The 14,889-nt window shown below is 40.7% G+C and overlaps 1 protein-coding gene and 1 pseudogene across 14 annotated transcripts in view; one reads left to right on the top strand and one right to left on the bottom strand.

The window, feature by feature from the left end:
- JADE3 (jade family PHD finger 3) overlaps window positions 1-14,889 on the bottom strand; it is a 133,514-nt gene that overhangs the window by 84,283 nt on the left and 34,342 nt on the right. For 12 of the 14 annotated variants that reach the window (XM_064573980.1, XM_064573971.1, XM_064573975.1 and 9 more), the window contains one exon: window positions 4,089-4,159. The gene's annotated coding sequence lies outside the window, so the exon portion shown is untranslated. Of the gene's footprint in view, window positions 1-2,663; window positions 2,791-4,088; window positions 4,160-14,889 lie in introns of all 14 variants that reach the window. The other 2 variants (XM_064573976.1, XM_064573977.1) reach the window with 1 other exon arrangement.
- Window positions 10,098-14,889, top strand: part of LOC123843745 (large ribosomal subunit protein uL11-like) — a 29,836-nt pseudogene continuing 25,044 nt past the window's right edge.

Raw genomic sequence — 14,889 nt, 5'->3', positions numbered from 1 at the left:
GACCTTGGGCTGGAATGTGGGAAACCTGGGTGTTAGCTCAAATTTCTAGTTCATTACCACACTATTTTTATTATAGTGGCTTTGTAGTAAATTTTAATCTGGTAGAACAAACTCTCCTCACAAAATTTCCTGATGATTCTTGGCATTTATTCTTTCCAAAATGCAAATCTGACTGTGACAGTCCTTAGTGTAAAACCCTTCCATTGCTCCCCAGTGCTCACAGATTTCTTTGTAGGCCCCTGTAGGGCTGTGATTTAGTAAGTGGAGAGTACAAGTTTAGGGCCAAAGCTGACTGCTCAAAAGGAGAGGTGAGTCACTGATACCACCAGAGAGCTCCTTTCTTTGCCCTGGTTCTTCACTAGGCTCACTCTCTCCTTTTAATAAGTATTGAACAAATATTTAACAATGGTTTGCACGGGTGCTATGTCAGGGTCCCTAAGACCATCTCCAACTTCAATGATTCACTAGGAGGACCCACAGAACTCAGCATATAATCATACTCTTGGCTATAATTTACCACAGTGAAAGGATACAAAGCAAAATCAGCAAAGGGAAAATGCACACTAGATGAAATACAGGGGAGATCAGGCACAAGCTTCCCAGAGTCCTCTCCCAGTGGAGTTACACAAGGATGCACTTAATCTCCCTAGCAACGAGTTGTGACAACACATGTGAAACGCTGTCTACTAGGGAAGCTCATTAGGGACTCAGGACCCAGGTTTTGATTGGAGGCTGGTTACATAGGCACCCTCTGACTGGCAAATACCCAAATTCCAGACTCCCAAGAAGGAAAGCAGGTGTTCTGCAGAAACTACATTGTTTGTATAAACAGTTCAGGCACAATGAGTCACCTTTATCAATCAGTTCTGGGAATGGTGGGAACCCTCCTGAAAATCAAGTTCCCAGATGCCCACCAAGGGACAACCCTGTAAGCAGGCCTTTCAAAGTCAGGTCTGCTATGAGACTTTTTTGCACAGATGCCAATCATTAGCCTGGGCAGGCACCAACAAATCCTGTCCAGATGTGGATGGGGGAAACAAAATCATGAGAGTTCTCTGAGCAAGATACTAAGTGGAACAGGAATGGAGAAACACCTACCTTCTCCCAGTGGCAAAAAGGAAGGGGCAATGAGGACTGCTTCTTGGGAGAGGCAATGCCTGAGCCAGGTCTGGACACATGACAGATGTTGTGGTATATCTAGATTTAAATCCCAACCAGCTGGGTGATTCACTAGACTAAGCTATATCTCAGGAAATGAGTGACCCGCATGGACCAGGGCTATTGATCACTTTGATTCCCTGCTTAAACTTTGCATGGCTTCCAAACCTCTTGCAAGGCATGTGGCCTTGCTAGAGGTGGTGCCAACCTATTTCTCCAGCCCCACCTATGCCTCTCTGCCCCTTCACTCTCTGTGATCCAGCCATTCTGGCCTCATTTCAGTGCCTGGAATATGCTTCCTCCTTCTATTTCCAAGGCTCTGCACATACTGTTCACCCCCTTACCCACCCATTGTTCATCATCACCCTACCTACTTCAACATCTAATTCCTATTCATGTCAGATTTCAGTCCAAACGACACTCCTCAGGACAGCCTTTCCTCACCTGCCCAGAGTATATCAGAACCCCTGTCATTTGCTTTCCAGCACCAGGAACTTCTCCTCTATCACTGTGAGCACATTAAAGTCCATTTTTTTTTACACTTACCCACTTCAAGAAGGCAGAGACTATGCCTGTGTTATTCACAGTGATAACCTCTGAGCCTAACAGGGTACTTATCACATAGTGGGCATTCAGTAAATGTATGAAAGTATGAACGAGGGTTCATGCTCAGTCCATGTGGTCTGTGGGAGGGCAACTCTGTCCCTCCCTCCCTAGCAAATACACACCTTCTGGGTCTGAGGCACAAGGACCCAGGCTATACCAACAGGTCATCCAAGGGTTTTGACAGTATTGGGAAAGAGGCACTGCACCTGCTGCAGACAGCCTGTCTGGGAGTGAAACTAACTCAGAGGAAAGCAAAGCTGAGAGAAGGAGATTCAGGGCTGCGATGAGGATATAGCCATACCTACAAGCAGCAGTCCATGCGCTATTCATTTACCAATAAACTTTCTTTTTGTTTCTTGTTGAGCTGGGATTCTGACACATGTAACTAAGAATCCCAATACAAAAATAATAACTGGGATTAGACATGTAGGTGGTCCCAAAGAACAACAGAAAGACCATCAGCAAGCCTAACTTGTAATGACCTGAGCTAACTGGCCTGAGGAATCCTCATCGTTCCTTAAACTATGCACAGGCTTGGTTCTGGTGATGCAGGGAGAAGACACTCTGGCTGGGGAGTAGAGCACAGGCATCCTGGCTAGTCATAATCCTAAAGACCACCCTGTTCCTCACCACAGGGCTAAAAAACTGTTTGCACCTGTGACAGCAGAATCACTTCCTCTCATCTATGAAAACTCACAGAACCCAGACCTCTCAACAGACTGGAGAGAGACAAAAATCTCCCTTATTTTCAAAGGCGTGGAATATCATCATTACAAATAAAAAGTGTGAATTGCACTCCAAACTCCATTATAGACCAAATTAATGAAGCACTGGCTGGATAAGAAATAGTCACTACCAGCTAGCATGGGTTCTTCAAAATCAGGACACACTCAACTTACCCTAGACGCCTTTCTGTTCCAGTCGCTTGATGCATTCATTGAGATAAATCTTTGTAAGTACAGTATATGTGCAGGTAGCTGACAAAGGCCATCAGGATTGTCCAGTTGGGAGGATGAAGACCTGCAGCTGCAGACAGGTAAACCTGAAAGGTGTCTTGTGGGGGGACACAGAGCTACGTCCTTGGCCCTGTTCTGATCAAAACTCTGATCAGTAACATAGATGAACCTACTAGGTTACTGACCTAGGAGGGGTCTGACCTCTGATGAATGTTACCCCTCCTAGGTCAGTTATCAGAGGAAAGGGGAGAATTCAAAAGCTATTATGATAAGAAAAAAACCAGGATGAAATTTCACTAGAATGTATGTAGAGCCCCTGCAATTTTAAAAACTCTTATTTCCTGAATGCAGGGTGACAGCAGTTCAGTTTTTGATGCCAGCAAATACCACACGGGGTGATGCAGCTACTCAATTTGGGCTGAATTCAGAACATACCATCTACCTCAGTTGGAACAATGAAGTTCCAGTCTGGGTATTACAGAGAAACAATGACTAACAAAAGTGAATCCAGAGACGGGAACCAAGATTACAAAAAGGTTTGGGAATCATGTCACACAAATGACAGCTAGAAGGGTGAGAATGTAAATTGGTACGGTCATTTTGGGTAGCAAAATGATATAAAACTGAAAACATCCATACCTTGTGACCCAGCAATCTCATTTCTAGATACATATCTTGGAGAAACTCTCACAAACTTACATAATTACCAATACAGAATTTTTTATAAAAGCAAAATTCAGGAAGTACTTAAGCTTTTGTCAATAGGAGAGTGGCTAGACAGAATAAGGTCAATTCACACCTGGGATACTTTACAGCCACTGAAAACAATGATGTAGGTCTACTTACCAAACAGGATGGGCTAAGTTTGCCAAAGTAACAAAAGGAACCTAAAATCTGAGCTTAACACAATCAAAGTCGATTTATTCCTTATGCTACATGTTTCAAGTGAGTTGGCAAAAAAGCTAAATGTAGTTATTCTCAGACCCAGGCTGACAGAGGACCCATCTCTATTTGCCAGGGACATGAAAGGCAATAAATTTCATATTGGCTCTTAAAATCTCCATCTGGAAGGGTACCCATTATACTGTTGACATTTCATTGACCAAAGCAAGTCACATGGCCACACCTAACTTCCAAAGGGGCAGGAACTACAATCCTACCATATGCCCAGAAGGCAGACAGCCAAAAATATTATGTTATATATAATGACTAATACAATATACAGTATGGAAAGATTAATACAAAATATATGAAAAGGTCTACAACATTTTGCTGTGTGGACAAAACACATAGACACATTCATAATACCACCATTTATGTAAGTTAAAACAGAGATCCAAAACAAATCTATATGTTGTCTATACATACCTATAGATGCATGAAACGGAGGAGGGAGGAGGATGACACTGGAAGAGGTGATCAAAGGGAAATAATCATTTCTGTAAAGGAAAAATATGACAAAATCTTAATTGCTGAAAATCTGGCTGGTGGAGAGTTGAGTGTTCATTATATTAATGTATGAATTTTTCCACTGTGTTAAAATCCTTGAAATAAGAAGCTGTTGAGGGGCACCTGGGTGGCTCGGTCGTTAAGTGTCTGCCTTTGGCTCAGGTCATGATCCCAGGGTCCTGGGATCGAGCCCCGCATCGGGCTCCCTGCTCAGTGGGAAGCCTGCTTCTCCCTCTCCCACTCCCCCTGCTTGTGTTCCTGCTCTCGCTGTGTCTCTCTTTGCCAAATAAATAAATAAAATCTTTAAAAAAAAAAAAAAGCTGTTGAAAGAACCAGGAATTTCTTAGCCTGAGAAGAACAGAGGTGGGAGATAGGGGAATGGCAAGTAGGAAAATAGATGACTTTAACTGTTTTGGACAAAGGAGATCTGCTCTGTGTGGTAATGAAGGGGAGAGCTGGGCACAATGGTGAGAGTTCCCAGAAGGCAGATCTTGGCTTGGGAATAAAGAATGACCTATCATGGAAAGATGAGTGAGTAAGCTTCAAGAATGTGTGGAGGAAAACTATGTATTATTTGGGGGGAAAAAGTGATCAAGAGTCAGACAACTGCCTGTTTGATAGAATATTGTGAAGAGGATTGCTACACTGGGAAGGTATCTGGATCTGTGATCTCCAAGGTCCTTCCAATTCTCAGATTCCATCAACCTTGGACCAGAACCTCTCAATTAAGAGCTCAGAGGCTCTGGGAAGTGTAGCACAATTATCCCAAGACAAGCTTTAAAAAATAATGCAACAATCTGAATTCAGTAAAGCTTTTAATGGTGCTACCCGGGAATATTTCACAATCAGTACGGAATAATTCATTTAATTGGGCCTGAAAATTAATATAGGCAGGGGGTTACAAAAATTATTCCGGCCTTGAATAAAGCTAGCTTTAAATCTCATGCCTGGTCAACCTTATGTACATAATTAAATCAGTACTATTTGTAGAACTGTAGCCTATTTAATCACTGCTTCTGTGGCTTATCAGTTGTTCTCCCAGTACCAAAGTCAAATTGCTCCCACAGCTAAGGAGATCTCCACAGAAACATCCCACTGAAATGAGTATTACTTGGTAAAATCAAAGTGTAAGAATAATGAGTGTGTTTTCTTTCTAACTAGTTGCTTTGGCTACTGCCAAAAGGAAAAAAAAATAAAAGTCTTAGCAGTAGAAAACGAGTATCCTTGACCTGTCCTTGTGTGAGTTGGGTCAGTCTGGCATAAAAATGGTGGGGTCAGAACTCAGGCAGCTCCCTGTGGCTGCCCTGCTCCAAGGCCAAGAAGATAAGAAATTTCAGTGGTAGTAAATGAGACATGCTGTACCTGAGGATTTTCTTTCCAAAAGGTACTGTATCTTTTGTACCAACAAGTTTTTATCTGTACATAGGAAATACATGCCCAGAAGGTTATGAGTTAAGCAGCCTTTACATGCCTGGAACCTGATGGATCTGAATAGACACCTGAGAAGCCCACCATGGTTTTTAAGGAATGTATTTCCACCATAAAAATATTAAAAGTATGCTGCAACTTAAAAACATGTGCTTTTTGTCCACGTATTTTTGCCTATTTAGGATTTCCTACCTGCAGTGATTTTGTACCACATAACTAACAAGGGGAAATACTTGCATAAAAGTAACTGTTATTCAGTAGTTTCTTCCTATTAAATTTCAAGATTAACAACAAATCAAATCAAAACAAAACAAAACAAAACCAAAACACAGCTCAAAAGGCTCTGATATATTCCCAAGTTAATGAGGTTAGTGTGATTTGAATACTACCTTCTTTCTAGAGCCATATTCCTGGCTGCGCTGGAGCTTCATGTGGCCTGGCCCCACCACCCCCAGAAATACTGTATAAAGAAAAATCCCTAATATGCTGGAGAAGCAGCTGGCTAGACCACCTCAATGCCTTGCAGAGACTCAGGTCTGGCCCTAATCTATGAGCAAAAGCTGATTATTCACCCCCCACCTCCCCAGCCCAGCTTCTCCATCCGTCAAGTGCAAGCACTTACATCCTAAGATATCAGAGGGAAGTGTATTTATCCTTGGAAGACAGTGTCTGGTGATAAAATGCAAGACTGCACTGTTAGGAAGGAGTGTGGGGGAAACCAGAGACAAACAGGGGAGTAAGGAGGAGAAAGGGCTTGATGAATGAAGTCCTGGGGGCAAAGGTGACTGGAAAACAGCAGGACAGAAGTAAGAGAATGTGACAGAGAGGCAGGGCCAAGGAAAACAACGAGGTCAATGATATGCTGCATGAGGACAAAGGACTGTGCTTCCGGGTCAGATTACCACATATGCCTTCAGAAAAGTGGCTTTGTTTTTCAGAAGGTCCTTATGTATTCTGCCCATTGATGCAGCTCCTCTGCTTACCCTTAGAAACTTGCCCACTTAACTACACCAAAAGCTGCATCTCTAAAACTGTTATTTCAGAGATATATAAATACTTCGGGGAAGAAGAAGGGAACTAATCCCAAACATCACTTAAAATATCAGTTAAGACTTCTGGTTCCAGGTAAGATGGAATAAACCTACCCAAACTTCTACTGAATGCAACTATAAAATTTGTACAGAATGTGGCAGCTATTAGAGAACTCTTTAAAGTACCTATCAGCAGGTAGACCAGGGAAGAATACCAGAATGTCAAGTACAACTGAACTGGTGATGACTTTACCACCTTTTTACCTCCAGTATTCTCTGGCCTGAACCCAACACAACAAAACCTAAAAGTTAGTGAACACTGTGGTTAGAGCACATGTTCTGGCTCAGGTGCTTTTTATGGAAACAGGAACTACTATAACTCAGAGAAACTAGAGGGAAATCCCCTGGGTTTTTCTCTCCTTTCCCTCCCTTCTCCATGCCCAGAAAATCCCATGGTGGAAGTTGCAGCAATGAAATTAACTGGCAAAAGAAGACTGTAGGATTTAAAACTCTCAAGGGAAAGGAAACTTACATTCCATTCGGTGGAGTTATAGCTCCAAAAGGGCAAAACCAAATCCCATTGTTTTATCTTACTTTCTCTCTTCCTCTGTCTCCCTGCCCCTTGTGCTCCAGAGGCAGTGCATCATGAAGGCAGGTGGTTTCTGACCAGAGGACTGAAAAGGAAAGCTCTAGGAAACCAGAAAGTACCATGAAAATAACAAAGAGAGAAGAGCTCAGGAAAGCAAACCCATAAAGCTGCTTATGAGCAACTCGGATCACCCCCCACCCACACATATGTGGGCTTGATCCCTAATTATCATGTCAAAGGCTTTGAGAATTGAGCTAACAGAGGAACACTCAGGTCCCAGATTGACCAATGGGTGTCACACATGGGACAGATCTGAATAGCACTGCAAAGGACCTGAATACTAACATTGGAGCTACAGTCCACAGAAAGTGAGTTGGAACTTGCACTCTGAACCTAACCAGGTAAACTGACTGCTAAAACAAATATATCAACATTCTCCATTGGACTGAAATAATATCCATAGTCTAAAAACATAATATTCAAAATGTCCAGGATAAAACCCCAAATTACTTGCTATACAAAGAACCACAAAAATGCCAATTCACACGGGAAAAGACAATCAACAGACGCCAACAATGAGAGGACACAAATGTTGAAATTATCTAACAAGTATGTTAAAGCAGCTATTATAAAAAATCCTTAAGTAAGAAACTGCCAAACTTGAACACTCTTGAAAGAAAGTTAAAATACAAAATACTGGCAAAGTAAAGAGAAGATATAAAGGATAATCAAATAGAAACTTTAGAATTGAAACATAAAATAACCAAAATAAAAAATTCACTAGGAGAACACAATAGCAGAATGGAGGAGGCAGTGAACTTGAAATAGGTAAACAAACTAGCCAATCTAAATAATAGAAAGAAAAAAAGATGGTGGTGGCGGGAACAAGGCCTCAGGGACCTGTAGGATAACAATAAAGGATCTAACATTTGTGTAATTGGAATCCATTATAGAGGAGAAAAAGAGTGTAATGCTAAAAAATATTTGAAGAAAAAATAGCTGAGAATTGCCAAGAAACTGAGAGCACTAAACATAACAAATACAAAGAAATCCACAAGCAGACACATCATAATCAAACTGCTGAAAACTAAAGACAAAGAACTGAGGAAATGGATAATTCAACACTAACAGAGAGTTCAACACGCACTCTTGATAACAGAACAACTAGAAAGAAAATCAGCAAGAATATAGAAAACTTACAAAATACTATCAAAAAATTGAGCTAAGCTAGCATTTACAAAACACTCCTACCAAGATGAGCAACATATATATGCTTTTTCAGGTGTATATGGAATATTCTCCAGGACTTGCTGGTGGGACTATAAAATGATTCAGCTACCTTGGAAAATAGGCAGTTTCTTTATAAAGTTAAGCAGAAATTTACCGTATAATCCAGCAATTCTACTCCTAGGAATCTACCCAAGATAAATGAAAATATGTCTAACATAAGGACATGTACACGAATGTTCACAGCAGCATTATTCATGAGAACCCAAAACTAGAAACACCCCAAATGTCCATCCACAGCGAACAGATAATCATAATGTTGTGTATACATATAATGTAATATGCAACAATAAGAAGGAATGGATTATCAATACATGGCACAACCCTGGATGAACCTCAAAAACATTATGCTAACTGAAAGCCAGACACAAAAGACCATATAGCATATGATTTTATTTATACGAAGTATGCACAAAAGGCAAATCTATAGAGACAAAAAGTGGATTACTGGTTGCCTAGGGCTGGGGGGAGGGGGAGGAGTAATGGCAAATGGGCACAAAGAATTTTACTGGAGTGAAGGAAACACTCTAAAACTGGATTATGGAGATGGTTAGAGAACTTGGTAAATTTACTAAAAAGCATTGAATTGTATATTTAAACATGCAAATTTTGTGGTATGTAAATTATACATTAATAAAGTTGTCATTCTAAGAATGTTATATAAATGAAATCATACAGTATAAAAACTTTTGAGACTGGCTTTTTTTAATTCAGCATAATGCTCCTGAGATCCATCCAAGTTGTTCCATGTATCAGTAGTTCATTCTTTTTATTCCATTACATGCATATACCACAGTGTGTTAACCATTCACCCACTCACTGAAAGACATTTGCGTTGTTTCCAGTTTGGGGTTATTATAAATAAAGCTGCTGTGAGTATTCCTGTACAGGTTTTTGTGTCGAAAGGATACTCTGAAGAGAGTGAAAAAACTCAGACTAGAATGGATTCATACCCTGTAGAAAGAACTCCAATAAATTAATCAGAAGACAGACAACTCAACAGAAAAATGGCAAAAATCTTGAACAGGCTCTTTACAAGAGGATATTCAAACAGAAATAAACACGAAAAGATGTTCATCAGTATTAGTTATCAGGGGAAATACAAATTAAAACCAAAATAAGACTTGCAAAAAACCCCAAAATGTTCATCAACAGAACAGATAAACAAATTCTGGTACATTCATATAATGAAATAGCAATAAGACAGGAGGGACTACTGATACATAAGACATCATGGTTGAATCTCAAAAACATTATGTTGAACAAAAGAAAGCCAAAAACAATCCAGACACAAGAATACATACTGTTGAAGTTCAATAACAGGTAAAACTAATCCATGGTGATAAAAATCTGAATAGTGGTTGCTTCTGGTTGGAGAATACTGTCTGAAAAGAAACATGATGGTATTTTCTGGGGTGACAGAAATCATCTAGATCTTCACTGGGGTGTGGGTTACATAGGTATATACACTTGTCAAAACTCAAACTCTACTCTTAAAATCTTTTCATTTTACTGTATGTAAATTATACTTCAATAAAAAAGAAGTGAGTCACAATAAAACATCGCAATAAAATATCACTAGTATCCATTAGTATGGCTAAAATTCAAAACCTCAACAATGCAAGTGTTGACAAAGATGTGGCCAAGTGGCACCTCCTGTATACTGCTGGTGAGACTGTAGATTAGTTTAAATGCTTTGGAAAGCTGTTTGACAACATCCACTGGGGCTCAACATATGCGCACCTTATGACTCCGCTCTTAGTTATATATCTAACAGAAATGTACACATTTGTTCCTCAAAAGATGTGCAAGAACGTTCAGATGAGTACTATATGTAGTAGCCCCAAAATGGAAACAACCCTGATATGTTCATCACAGTATAATAGAATTTTTTAAACTGTGAGATATATATGTGTATGTATGTATGCATATGTATATATATACATGTGTATATATATTCTTCACTTGTGCAAAGTGTCAAAATAGGATTAACCTGCAGAGATAGAATTAAGGATAATGGTAAATTGGTAACCTCTAGGGTATAAGGAAGGGGTAGTCATTGCCAGGAAGCAGGAAATGGACCTCCGCGGTGCTGGTAATGTTCTTTTGGCCTGGGCACTGGTTAAATGGGTATGTTCCCTTTGAAATTATCAATAGAGTTGTACGCTTATGACTTGTTCACTTTTTCTTTTAGATTCTGTCCCTTACGCTATATGCATGCATACTTAAGTTTTCCTCTCTTTGTTCACTACCACCACCACTACCCCCTTTATCCTTCTTTAGCATGTACACTTCCCTTACTCTCTGCATTGTCTGCTGAACTATCAATAATACTTGGTACTTAACCTGAATCTTCACTGCCAGTGATGGGATCACGTAAAGTCAAAACTGCACTGAAAAAAGAGAGCCCACAAAACAACTACAGGGAGAACACAGGCATCCTTTCTTTACACAGGCAGGACTTTATGAGTCAGCATCAAAGAAGCTGGACCTTGTCTATCCACAGAGGGGAAACCATCTTTTAAATAGCAGGATTAGTTCATTTGCCCACATAATTCCAGGACAAAGCTACAGACCCAGAGTGACATTCCTTTATGTGCTCCTTCCTGTATAGGAAATCTTTCCAAAGGCATTTTGAGATCCTTTAGCAATTATCAGAGCTGTAAAATATTATAAAGGGAGCAAAAAGGCTGCCCAGGAATTGATTCTTAACCACAGTATAAAATGTGGATTTCGGGATGTTAATCTTAAAAACTCCCACAGGCTAACTGAACTTTTACATTACCTTTAATTTCACAGAATGTTACTCGTTCATTTATACACACTTATATACAGGATACTATAGGCTGATACCACACTTGGTACTGCAGATACAGGGACAGATAACTTCAAGGTCTGTAATTCTGAGGTAACTGAGGGCCCTGGTGGATGGAGAAGGAGGAGAGGAAAACAAATCACCACAACCCAGGGTGACAAGTTTTATAAGAGAAGAAGAAGGGAAGGCTCCAAATTTCCCAGGGGCATGGAAGCACAGTGACTAAATCTGTCCAGAGAGGTCATGGAGGTTTCATGTCGGAAGTGATACATTATCAGGATGTGTACCAATCAAACAGCATGGCACTTCCTGAGATCTGAGAGCTGAGCAAAATGCATGTTTGCTCTGAGAAAAAAAACTAGCTGAAACCCACATTTGGAAGTGGACACCCACAGGCACAAACCCTGATACTGCCTGTACAGGAGAACAAAAAAGCTCATCAACACCCAAAACTCCAAACAAACTAATCTGGGAGGTGCATGGATGCAAAAAGGAAGTGACTTTGACTTTATTTCGGGGAAGCAGGGTTGGAATATGATTACAATTTAGTAAACCAACAATTTTATTTGAATTCTACTTAGGATGGACTGTGAGAATAAAAGGTGGATTAGCCTGGAGGATCGAAAAAAGGAGAGTCCCACAATCAGAAGTTCCTATCCAAGCATGGCCCAGAAGGAGATGGAGCTCATGTCCAAGTACCCACCCCTCTTAGCTGAGGGGCAGGAATACCACAGTTTTCAGAAAAGGACCAAAAGGTGCTCTCATGCTAATGACATCAAACATGAGAATCACATCACTGAAGTCCCTGATCCAAGTCCACACTTGAGAAGATGACTTGGCCTCCCACACAACTCACCCAAAGAGACAGAGATAGTTATCAGTGGTATAGTGATAAATGCTTAACATCAGGCTGGGGGGCGGGTGCTGTGATTTGTAGTTTACTGATTTCTGTGATGTAGATATTCCCACCATAGCAGTTTCAAGCTTTTAAGGGGATGTCACTAGCCATGGAATTTGAGAGTGATATATAACAACCAGCTCTTGCAATCTGGTGTGAGGTGGCTACATCACCCGAAAAGGCAATCAGTTGAATTTTCACTATATATCAATAAATTGCTATCTTGGCCTATACAGATCAGATCTCAAGAGCCAGGTGACCTCAAGTCCCTCCTTTAGTAGAGGTCCATCCTCAGTATGAACAAGATTGGGTTTTGGAGTACCCCAAGGGGAAGGTCAACCCTGGACTAAGGTAAATCCTCCAAGGTGAAAGGCATAACACACATGATGGCATGGAAAGGCACAACATACCTAACAAAACAGAATGAACCAACAGACAGAAATTCCTGCAAGTTTAATTCTGTATATTAGACTACAGAGTGGTATGAAAGACTGGTGAACAGTGAGTTTGGGGAGCCAAGCTAGGAAAAGACTAAAAAGAGAGGCATGGGGAACTATACTCATGGGGGCACCCTTTGTTGTGGTAGATGCTTCACATACTTTAATTCATTTAGTCATACCTATTCACATATTATCCATTTATACAAAAAAGCCTCAGTGAGAGATCAGGGAGCTGGTATTTGAACCCATGGACTGATTCCCACAGCATATCGCCCTACTACATCATGCTACTTCCATGGGAGAGCTAGATAATGATGTAAGAACACTCCCTCCCCAATCCTGCCTACTGCCCCTTCAGTCCTCTACATTTACCTGAACCCTCAAAAGGGAGACTATGGAGTTTTTTCTCTCAGGCCTGGCTAGAAAATTCTATTATATCCCTTTGGGATTCATTTCAACAATTGCTAGAAACACTTCCATCTTTTCCTAAACCCATCACACAAATATAGTCCTTATTTTATTTTACTACTTATAATTATAAATTATGATTATAGCCACTACCAAATTTTGTTTAAAATGTCCTAAGTACTGGGGCGCCTGGGTGGCTCAGTCATTAAGCGTCTGCCTTCGGCTCAGGTCATGATCCCAGGGTCCTGGGATCAAGCCGCGCATCCTGGGATCAAGCTCCGCATCGGGCTCCCTGCTCAGCAGGGAGCCTGCTTCTCCCTCGCCCACTCCCCCTGCTTGTGTTCCCTCTCTCACTGTGTCTCTGTCAAATAAATAAATAAAATCTTTTAAATATAAATATATATATATATATATATATATATATACTTAAGGTGAGTTTTTGTTTTTTTTAATTTATTATTTTTTTTAAAGATTTTATTTATTTATTTGAGAGAGAGAGAGAATGAGAGACAGAGAGCATGAGAGGGAGGAGGGTCAGAGGGAGAAGCAGACTCCCTGCTGAGCAGGGAGCCCAATGTGGGGCTCGATCCCAGGACTCTGGGATCATGACTTGAGCCGAAGGCAGTCGCTCAACCAACTGAGCCACCCAGGTGCCCCAAATAAATAAATAAAATCTTAAAAAAAAAATAAAAAATAAAAATTTATTTAATCCTTATTAGTATATACAAACATGGTTTGAGGAAGAAAGAAACAAATATAAAGCTTATTGACATGCAAAAGACACCATTAAGGTGAATACAGGAATTAGAAATGTAACAAAAATCAAGTGTAAATTTAATAGTTTTTTTAAAAAGATTTTATTTATTTATTTATTTGTCAGAGAGAGCGCACGCATGCACAAGCAGGGGAAGCAACAGGTAGAGGGAGAAGCAGGCTCCCCGCTGAGCGGGGAGCCCGATGCGGGACTGGATCCCAGGACCCTGGGACCATGACCTGAGCTGAAGGCAGACGCTTAACCGACTGAGCCACCGAGGCGTCCCACAATAGTCTTTTGAAGCCTATGATTGATTCTGCCCCCTCCACTACTGCCTACCCTAAGCACCTGCTGTATAAATGATTTGCACAGGAGAAGGGGGATTATAATTGATACTGACTTATGAAGACACGTGAGATACCCCATGACGACTTATGGACCTAACCATGAACACTTTGCTGGAGGCTGAAAAGTCAAGCAGGAGCCAGTGAAACCAAGAACCATGCACTTTGGATATCAATAAGCCCATAGAATACCAAGGCCTGAGGACATCTAGATTACACAATATTAAATAAGTGTGTCTGGAGTGGGGGCTGGATTTTTGTCTTGATTGGACTGCCAATCTCTCCCTAAACACAGGGAAACAAAAATGCAGAAATGTTCAAAATTTTCTTCCTCTGCTCCCTTTTACCTGGTTGATCCCTGTTGGTCACTTAAAATTCAGCACAGCCATCACCTCTTATCAGAAGCCTTACTTAACCTTCTCTCCTACTCCCAAGCTGTATAAAATGCCCCTACTAACCTCTACCATAATATTTACCCCTGTAATTACCTGATTATTTGTACACATCTCCCATGGAAGGCAAGGAGTGTGTCAGGTCTTCTCTTTGTATGTCCAGTACCTAGCCCAGTATTTGATGCCCAACAGCTCAGTGAGCATTTGTTAACGGAACTGGGTAGTATCATTTGCCCAAAGTCACAGAACTGCTATACAGCAAAGGAAGGTTAGGCCCCAGGTCATCTTACTCCTCATCTAGTAAGCTTTCTGTTATATAATGTACTCGAAGAGT

Source organism: Mirounga angustirostris, unplaced genomic scaffold (assembly GCF_029215605.1).
Source record: "Mirounga angustirostris isolate CCGP_5_RB_7025 unplaced genomic scaffold, mMirAng1.0.hap1 SCAF_11, whole genome shotgun sequence".
NCBI classification, from domain to species: domain Eukaryota; kingdom Metazoa; phylum Chordata; class Mammalia; order Carnivora; family Phocidae; genus Mirounga; species Mirounga angustirostris.
The sequence above is the reverse complement of the archived record's forward strand: the minus strand, read 5'-3'. Positions and strand labels throughout refer to the sequence as shown.